Consider the following 9,815-nt stretch of genomic DNA (forward strand, 5'->3'; position numbering starts at 1 on the left):
GGCCTGTGTGCTCCCTGGCAGACTCAGAAGTGGACCAGAACTGCTTCTGCAGTTCTGGTCCACTTCCGGGTCTGCTGCCAAGCATGCTGGGGACCACCCCCATGCTCCTGTGGGATGCTGCATCTGCCCCAGCATTGCAGCATTCATGAGCAACCTGGTACCTTGAGGTATGTAGAAAAAACATTTAAAGCTGTGTCTACATCTGAATTGACAAATCTTCCTGAATCTCTCCGAATCAATTTGGAGGGTTCTGATTCGATTCGGAGAGATTAAAGGGTCTCCTGATTTGATTTGGATTTAAGAGATCCAGCTGCCAAATCGGGCTGAATCTCCACCAAATCGAATCAGCGACTGAAGCTTCACACAGCCCTACTAGCAAGTATAGCCAGATACAAATTCATAATTTACTCTGAGACAAAAGCATGATCACAAGCAAACTGATTCACACTGAAGGAAATAGAGGCTATTTTAAAAAAAAGTCTGAGCAAGCCTCCTCCAAATGCAACTGTTTAATACCACACTGCTTGCTGTGGTGGAATAAAAGTCAATATATATGTTTCCAACATGGTGCTGACATTTGCAGTTCCCAGATATTAACATCCTTGTATGGAACCTCCCAGGCCTCCCACAACTGCTCTCTTGCAACCTGAAGGCCTGCTGGGGATTCATAAGCCTTTCACAAAGCCTGATCATAATTTCATTCACATTACGTTTGCACTGGTGTAATTCTATTCACCTGAGTGAGATAAATTAAGATTACTATAAATTCATAGCAACATAATTTGGACCAAACATGATCCGCTGTATTCCTTCCCTAGTAGATGTTACTATAACCCCTGATTTCAGCCCTGCCACATCTCATTCAGTGGGAAGGAGATTCCTTTATTTAGGGAACAGAGAGATGTTCAACTGCCCCATGCCTCTTGAGATACAGGGTTGTGCTGTATATTTGTATGAGATATTTAATCTCACTCACCCTGTCACCGCAGCCCTGTCCTGCAGCAACAGCAGGAGTAAGCCCCTTTCCTCCATAAAAAGAGGGGACTGCTATGCCAGCCAAACCTGTAAAGGCAAGTGGGACACAGTGAAGGAAGAAGACAAATACAATGAGACTAACCTGAGATTGGTGTCCTTAGGAGTTTCTGCTGTCCCCCATGAGATACAAGCTGAGAGGGAAGGGGACAGTCAGTAAGTGACCTTCATGTCAGCAGCTCAGTGGCTCTGGGCACAAGTACATTCATATGATCTATAAAAAGATACCATGTGATCTGAAGACATTAAATTTGGTACTAGGAGCATGGAGACTCATAGCAAGCATGCTGGGGGTTTCTGGCAGCCTGCCCACAGCTCTGATATTTCGGAAGCTCCCTGAAGCACTGGAGAGTGCATTTAGTCTAGCAGTGAGATCTTTATGCAGTAGTCCTATAAGAACAGTCAGGGGCAGTAGCCTCCGGTAAGTTGAGGCACTGATCCCTCTGCTCCAGGACTTACCTCTAGCAACTTAACAACACATTTCTAATGTCCTAGCATCACTATAAAGGTTAAGTGATGACCTTAACTTGTCACAAGGCCTGCATTTTCTCTTTTCTTGAATGTGGTCTTACCCTTTGATACGCAATCAGCCCTAAGTATGGGGGACAAAATGGAGCTGGCTCCTATTCCACAGATCCCTTCTCCTACTCAAAGCTCCACCATAATGTCTTTTATAAAAACAATGCGAATAGCTTGAGATCCTTTTCAGCACTGCTGTAAGATATGTTTTGTACCACTTGTGTCAAATACTCCTTTGTATAATGGCAGCATCCTTCCAGCTGTATTCTCAAAGCAGACAACACTGGTTATACATAGGGATCATTTCACTCGCCAGTGAAATTATTCAGCCCTTGGATAAGAGGCAACAAGCTTCAAAACAGGTTACAGCAGAGGTGCTCAACCTCTGGCCTGCAGGCCAAATGCGACCCACAGAGCCATCACACCTGGCCTGCAGGGCTCCCCACGGGTCAGGAAATTTGGTATCAGGGAAGAGATGGCCACCCTCCTCCCCTACCAAATTTCCAAACCCCAAGTGCCCAGTCAGATCCAAACCAATCTCCCTTCCTACTGTGGGACTGGGTTGGATCCAGGCCATGCCCCACCTCTTCAAGCCTGGGCCACACCTCCTTTCCCTGAAAGGCTGGGCTAAGTCATGCTCACTTTCACCAGCAAGGCTGAGCCATGCCCCATTACCCCCAGGAAGCCAGCTTGGGGCCAGGTCACATCCCACCCTCCCTTCCACCTGCAGGGCTGGGTAAATCTCCCTTACCCTACTGTGGGGCTGGGTTGCCCCTCCATGGCTAGATAGTGACCACCACACCAGCTCTTGGGCACTGGATCAGAATTACCATGTGGCCTGAGTTGAACCAGGCACTGTCTATCTGGCCTGCCTGATGGCTTACATGAACCATCAGACACCATCTACTCCTAGATTCACTTAGTCTCCATGCTGGACATTATATTTTATATAATTATTGCAAATTACATAGAGGCTATGGACCAAGTTCATCCAGACAGTAACTGAGCATCTCCACACTGCCAGCACTGTTTCCTTCCTGCCTTGAATACCACTCCTGCCTTTCACACAGTGACTGAGTTATTCCCCACTCTGCTGAAAGGATGGCCATTCTCAGTTGTCTCACAGTCTGGTTCTGCTTATAGCTGGCATCATTAGTGAAAAGTCTCTGAATATCATTCATCACTGTCATGAATAGCATTTTTCTACACTTCTAAAATAAGTTGTTTACGTAGGGATGAGTTACAGTGAACAGGATGCTCAGGGATGCCCATACTTCCCTTCCTGCAGTAGCTGTGTTTGTCACATTCCACAGATCCAGCTGAGACCTCTGGTGTCTGAGTTGCAAAAGGGCTGAACCCTGAAAGATGAAAGGACGGTTAAAATGTTCTGAATAAACCAAAGGCTATAAAATGACAAATCTTCTGAAAAATCAGGCACTAGACATCCACAAGTCAGCTGACACTTTTGACCCTCATCAATCTGCTCTTAACTTTCATGTTTGTAAACCAGGGAAATACCCACTATTCCTGATTGGGATCACGTGAAGATATGTTAATGAATATCTGTGAAATAGTCCAGTACTACTCAGGTATGTTCTGTAGCAATGTCTATGGGATATTAGCAGGTCTGTCTCTAGAGCAGGGATCGGATTGTGTACAGCAAATAAGACATGGGGCTGCATACTGAATACCCAAAAGAAAGCACAATGCTGCCTAACTCTTCATTTTAGGAACACTGTCTGTCCTGTGCTTCCTGTGAAGGAAGCAGGGATTCCATGAAAAAAACATTAACTGAAATTAAAGACTGTAATAATGCATATAACCAGACAGCCTTAACTCCACCATTTCTAATGTTTGAGTGCTTGACTTTGCAACCTGAATAGTTTCATAGTTTCTAGGGTCAGAAGGGACATGAATAGATCATCAAGTCTGACCCCCTGCCCTGGGCAGGAACAAGTGCTGGGATCATAATACCCCAGGCAGAAATTTAACCAACCTCCTCTTGAAGACCCCCAAGTTAGGGGAGAGGACCCCTCCCTTGGGAGCCTATTCCAGAGCCTGCCAGCCCTAGCCATAAAGTAATGGCTCCTGATATCTAGCTTGAACCTACTCTCAATCAATTTGTGGCCATTATTCCTTGTTATCCCAGGTGGTGCCCGAGGGAACGGGGCCTCATCTATTTTCCGCTGGTCCCTCCCGGTGAGTTTATAGCTGGTCACCAGATCCCCTCTCAGTCTTCTCTTGTGGAGGCTGAATAGATTCAGGCCCTTTAGTTTATCCTCATAGGGCCTGGCCTGCTGCCCCCTGACCATGCGAGTGGCCCTTCTCTGGACCCTCTCAAGGTTAGCCACATCCCTCTTGAAGTGCAACACCCAGAACTGGATGCAGTACTCCAACTGCAGCCTGATCAGCACTGCATAGAGGGGGAGCATCACCTCCCTGGACCTGCTTGTGATGCATCTGTGTATGCACAACAAGGTGCAGTTAGCCCTATTGACCACTTCTTTGCATCGGCAGCTCATGCCTATCCTGGAGTCAGCAATGACTTTAAGATTTTTTTCAGCCCCTGTGTTGTTGAGAATGGTGTTCCCCAGCCTCCACGTGCATTGCAGGTTCCTTCTCCCCAGATGCAGCACCTTGCACTTGTCTGCATTGAACTCCATCCTATTCTCATCTGCCCACTTCTGTAACCTGTCTAGATCTAGCTGGATTCTGTCCCTCCCCTCCAATGTGCCTACTTCTCCCCACATCTTTGTGCCATCATTGAATTTGGACAGCATGCTTCCCATGCCCACCTCCAAGTCACTGATAAAGATGTTGAATAGCACAGGCCCAAGGACCGAGGCCTGGGGAACTCCACTGCCCACATTCCTCCAGGTCAAAAATGACCCATCCACCACCACTCTCTGGGTGCGACCATTGAGCCAATTTGCCACCCATTGGACTGTGTAGGCATCAATGCTGCAGTCACTTAGTTTTTGTATGGAAATGGGGTGAGAAACAGTGTCAGAGGCCTTCTTGAAGTTCAGGTAGACAACATCTACCTCAACACCCACATCCAAGGACTTTGTGACCTGGTCATAAAAGGAAACAAGGTTAGTCAGGCAGGATCTGCCCACAATGAACCTGTGTTGGTTGCCCCTGAGCATTACTTCCCATGCTGGGCCCCCGCAGATAATTTTCTCAAAGGTCTTCCCAAAGACCACGGTGAGATTAACTGGCCTATAGTTACCTGGGTCCTCCATTCTCCCTTTCTTGTAAATGGGGACCACACTGACCCTTTTCCAGTCCTGTGGGACCTGGCCAGACCACCACGAACACTCATACAGCCATACCAGGGGCCCTGCTATGACTTCCACCAATTCCCTCGGTACCCTCGGATAAAGAGCATCAAGACCTGCTGATTTATACATGTCCAGCCCCTCCAAAAGTTCCCTAACTAGATTGTCCCTGACCCTAGGCATGGCATCTTATCCCCGGAACCTGTCCATAATCCTAGTGGAGGAATTGTCCCAGTCCCTGCTAAGGAAAATGGAGGCAAAGAACTCATTGAAGAGCTCAGCTTTTTCCTTTTCTGCAATCACCAGATTGTCAAGCCTGTCCAATAGGGGCCCCACGTTCACTGGTGCCACCTTCTTACTCCCTATGTATTTGAAAAAAGACTTTTTGTTATCCTTAATTCTGGTCACCAGCCCTAGTTCCGTCTCTGTCTTGGCCTTCCTAACCGCCTCCCTGCAATCATGACCAACAGAGGTGTAATCCTCCTTGATACTTGCCCCTTGCTTCCACCGACTGTATGCCACCTTTTTTGCCCTCAGGCCCTCTTGGATACCTTTACTAATGTTCTTTCAGTGTAGCTTCCCCTATTTAATTTTATATAGAAAAGCCAATCATTTCCTCATTTTACCAAAACTTTTGGCAAAATCAAATTAAAGAGTCAGCCAATAACATTATGGGGAAGTCATCTGCTTTAGATAACAGTACTACACCATAAAGTTTACCATTCCTGCACAGATCATAGGATTCTAAAAAGATATTGCTGAAGGCACTGATTTTTACAGAAGATAAAAACATACTTGGCCTGTCATGGAAGAAAAATGGTGAAACCGAATCTGGTTCATAGCAGAAATGGAAAGCTTGATCTATGAGATAAAGATAAACACCAGATTTGTTTTCTTTTACAACATTTGGTCAAGACTTGTTCTCAAGACTTTGCCAAGAACAAATGAATAATACAGTATTACAAGTATAACCACATCCTGCATATTATTGTACAATCTCATTGCTGAGATCTTCTTTGACATCTTATGTGGAAATAAATAATAAAGAGTTAATTTTTAAAGATTTTATTTAAGTATAAGAACATTCTACAGAACCTGCTATTGTGCAATCATGGGGCCCTTTTAGAAGTTATATTTTACAGTTTTCACTCTCCCCATAGCAAATGGAAAGTCAGAATTCACTAAATTGCTCTAAAATCTCTGTCTTTTTGTGCCTATTGTGATGATACAACTATGCAAAAGATTGAGAACCAATAATTCATGTACTTACACAAACAGTTCTAAAACAGCCATGTAATGTGTTCCTTTTTCATATTGTATGAAAAAATATTTTAATGCAATTGTTGCTGGGCACAACTTGTTAATTTTTATTTATATCAACATTTCTGTTTCTTGTGTGGTTTCAGAATGACTTAGAAAGGTCTGTTGGTCACAGCTGTTACCTGGGAAACCAAGAGCAGTGTAAGGTTCTACCAAAATCCTTAGGTTACATAAATTCATAGATGTAGGGTTGGAAGGGACCTTGTAGGTCTTGTAGTCTGGCCCCCTGCCAGGGCAGGAGAAAAACTGGGCTCAGATGACTCCAGCCAGGTAGGTATCCAGCCTCCTCTTAAAGACCCCCAGGGTAGGAGCCAGCACCACTTCCCTTGAAAGTTGATTCTAGATCCTTGCTGCCCTGACTGTGAAGTAGCGCCTCCTGATGTCTAGTCTAACAACTCTCTAGCAATTTAGGGCAAGTATTCCTTGTTACTCCGGGAGGTGCTCGGGGGTACAAGGTCTCTCCCAAACCCTGCTGGACCCCCCTAGTAAGTTTATAGATGGTCACCAGGTCCCCCCTCAGCCTTCTCTTGTGAAGGCCAAACAGGTTAAGGTCTCACAGCCTCTCCTCATAGGGTCTGCCCTGCTGTCCCCAGATCATGCGAGCGGCCCTCCTCTGGACACTCTCCATGCTGTCCACATCCCTCCTGAAATGTGGCACCCAGAACTGGACGCAGTACTCCAGCTGTGGCCTGACCAGTGTCACACAGACGGGGAGGATCACCTCCTTGGTCCTGCTTGTGATGGATCTGTGCAGGTTAGCGCTACTGACCGTGTTCTCGCATTGTCAGCTCATGTTTATCTTGGAGTCAATAATGACTCCAAGATCTTTTTCTGCCACCGTGCTTTTGAGAAGGGAGCTCCCCAGCTGATAGGTATGCTGCTGGTTCCTACTGCCCAAGTGCAGCACCCTGCACTTGTCAGTATTGAATCCCATCCTATTTTCATTTGCCCACCCCTGTAACCTGTGATGATCTGTATCACTAAATAACTGCTTCATTCCTTCAAGCATGGGTTCTGTTAAAAATTTCATCTGTTCTTTGGGTTGCATCCATCAACCTCAACCCATTCATTTCCTTATTTCACCAAACCTAGAGTAAAATTAAAGAGCCAGTATTATATTGTTGTGTTCATCTTGTGACTGCATTTAATCAGCCAGGCCTTCTCCAATCCCCAACCTCACCCAGACACTAGCTCACTCAAACCACTGCACCCACTTACACTGCATTCACAGCATGCTGGAGACACCACAGTATTGTCTCTTTATGCTGAACTATCCAGTGGATGTTTGGATCTATCCAAACTTATAGATTCATAGATCGTAAGGCTGGAAGGGACCTTAGAAAAGCATCGGGTCCATCCCCTTGCACCAAACAGGAAAGGACCTCGGAAGATCATTGGGTCCAGCCCCTTGCACCACTTACAGTGGAGTGGATGAAATATACCCTAACAAGAACACCACTTGGAGAGACTGAACAATTGCCCTAAACTGCCTTATGGATGTCCCACAATGCAAGAACATGCCCAAACAGTTAACTGAACTGAAAGCATCTACACAGACATTTTGGGTGCTTGTACACGTGATGATCATCACCATGTACACGTGATAAAAATTTCTTTGTGTGGCATAATACGGTCACACATTACACATGGGTGAGGTTTCAGGGTTTTAAATAAATTTGAAAACATTGCAAACTAAACTACATCCCTGTGTAGTTTAGTCTGCAACATTGCTGCTTGTAATGTTGCTTTAATCTGACAGCTTTTTCCCTGCCTGAAGGAGAGGTGGCAGGCTCCATCAAAAAAAAAAGGAATCAGGCTCCTTGCTGCTTCTCCCAGTGGCTGCAGGCACCTACAAAAGTCAGAAGCCTGACCCCCTTTTTTTTTTTTCAGAGAGCCTGCCCACCTCTTCCATGGCTGGGGGTTGAGATGCTGGTGGGCCAAGTGGCCCCTGAGCAGTGAGAGGCCCCAGTCCTTCCCTCTGTGGTGGCAGTGCCCCCTGGGGACACCCAAACAGACTGGTAGTGGGCCAGGGCAGAGACGGTTCCTGAGTGGCCCTGGGTTGTGGGAAGGCAGTAGGGACAGTGCACAGGGGGGAAGGCAGTGGGGGCAGTGGAAGCCCCAGCAGGCTCCAGGAAGACTTGGATCAGGCTGGGCGCTGCCTTTGAGCAAGAATCTGCTGCTCCCATTGACTTCATTGAAGTTGGCTACTCAGAATACCTGAAAATCAAACCAAGACATCATCATTTGAGGTGACAAAATCCAGGGCTACTTTGGAAAATATTGACCTTAGCACTTCTCCATCTTAGGTTCTTGTCTGTAAGATGGAGGGAGTCTGACAGCCTCATTCTTCAATGAATATAAAGTTTTGTGAACATGTAAAATGCCAAGAATGATTTTTTCTCCACAATTACCTAAAATAACGTATTAGAGATTTGCACATTTTATCTGACTATAATAAAACAGTAACATTACAGCACTGCTATAACTAGTACAAAGAAATTAAAATGAATCTGAAATTTGTAAAACTTTCACTGCCTAAATTTTAGACTACTGGATTCAGTGTAAAAGATCAAAGGATACAATATAAATCATCCTTATGGTGCTCAGCCTATGCACTGACAACATCATTATGGAGACATTGAAAAACATACCAATGTTTAATTTTACTGCATATTAACAATTAATCCAGGCCTTCTGAAGATACCTTAATGTTTTATGCAACAGTGTATATCACTCTGCAGAAACACTCATAGTATGGAAAACAAGCCAGAGGAACTTACCCTCCTGCTAGCTGACACCAACCCAGACATAGTGGGGGGCTCACTGAAATGTGATGGGACGCAAAATCCCCCATGGCTCACCAAAAGCATCCAGGAATGTATCTTAGCTAAAAAGGGAGGTGCACACCCAATGGAAAGGAGGGGCCATCACCAGGGAGGATTATACTGCGGCTGCTTGGGGATACGAGGGGCAGTCAGGAAGGCCAAGGCGGAGATGCAACTGGGACTAATGACCTGGATCAAGAACAACAGGAAGTCCTTTTTTAAATACATAGGGAGCAAAAAGAAGGTTCCAGGTAACATGAGGCCTCTGCAAGACACGCTAGGAAATTTGGTCATCATACCACACAACAAAGCTAACCTATTTAATGACTTCTTTGTCTCCATTTTCCTGAGCAGGGACTGGAACAGCCTCCCCACTGGGCCCCCCTAGACCCCAGGGGAGGTGCACGTAGGCCAAGAGTTAGTGAGGAACTAGTTAGGGAACTTCTGGAGGGACTGGATGTATTCAAATCAGCTGGTCTGGATGATCTCCACCCCAGAGTACTGAGGTAATTGGCTGAGGTCACTGTGGGACCCCTGGCACTGCTTTACGAGCACTCGTGGTGCTCTGGTGTGGTGCCAGAGGACTGGAAGAAGACCAATGTGGTTCCCATCTACAAAAAGGGGAGGAAGGAGGACCCAGGAAACTATAGGCCAGTTAGTCTTACCTCAATCCTGGGGTAAGCTTTTTGAGCTTCTGACAGATGTTCACGAGGGGCCAGCAGGGGAGATTATGCTTAGGGGCAACCAACGCGGGTTCATTAGAGGCAGGTCCTGTCAGACCAACCTGGTGGCCTTCTATGACCAGGTCACCAAATCCTTAGATGCAGGGGTAGCAGTG

General features: G+C 46.0%; 1 protein-coding gene and 1 long non-coding RNA gene across 2 annotated transcripts in view; both read right to left on the reverse strand.

Annotated features, from left to right (window-relative positions):
- The window catches only part of LOC109309051 (NAD(P) transhydrogenase, mitochondrial-like), an 82,751-nt gene extending 81,535 nt beyond the window's left edge, over nt 1–1,216 (reverse strand). Inside the window, exon 1 of the mRNA XM_019533651.1 lies at nt 1,118–1,216. The gene's annotated coding sequence lies outside the window, so the exon portion shown is untranslated. The remainder of the gene's footprint in view (nt 1–1,117) is intronic.
- Nucleotides 1,217–4,007: 2,791 nt separating this feature from the next.
- Nucleotides 4,008–6,986, reverse strand: LOC109309265. The gene is made up of 3 exons (XR_002100865.1): nt 6,918–6,986; nt 6,474–6,477; nt 4,008–4,041 (listed from the first exon to the last, which is right to left on the reverse strand). It is a non-coding gene; the product is annotated as an uncharacterized LOC109309265 (long non-coding RNA).
- Between the last annotated feature and the right edge of the window lie 2,829 nt (nt 6,987–9,815).

This window comes from Crocodylus porosus, unplaced genomic scaffold (assembly GCF_001723895.1).
Source record: "Crocodylus porosus isolate Cpor-Errol unplaced genomic scaffold, CroPor_comp1, whole genome shotgun sequence".
Lineage (NCBI taxonomy): Eukaryota > Metazoa > Chordata > Crocodylia > Crocodylidae > Crocodylus > Crocodylus porosus.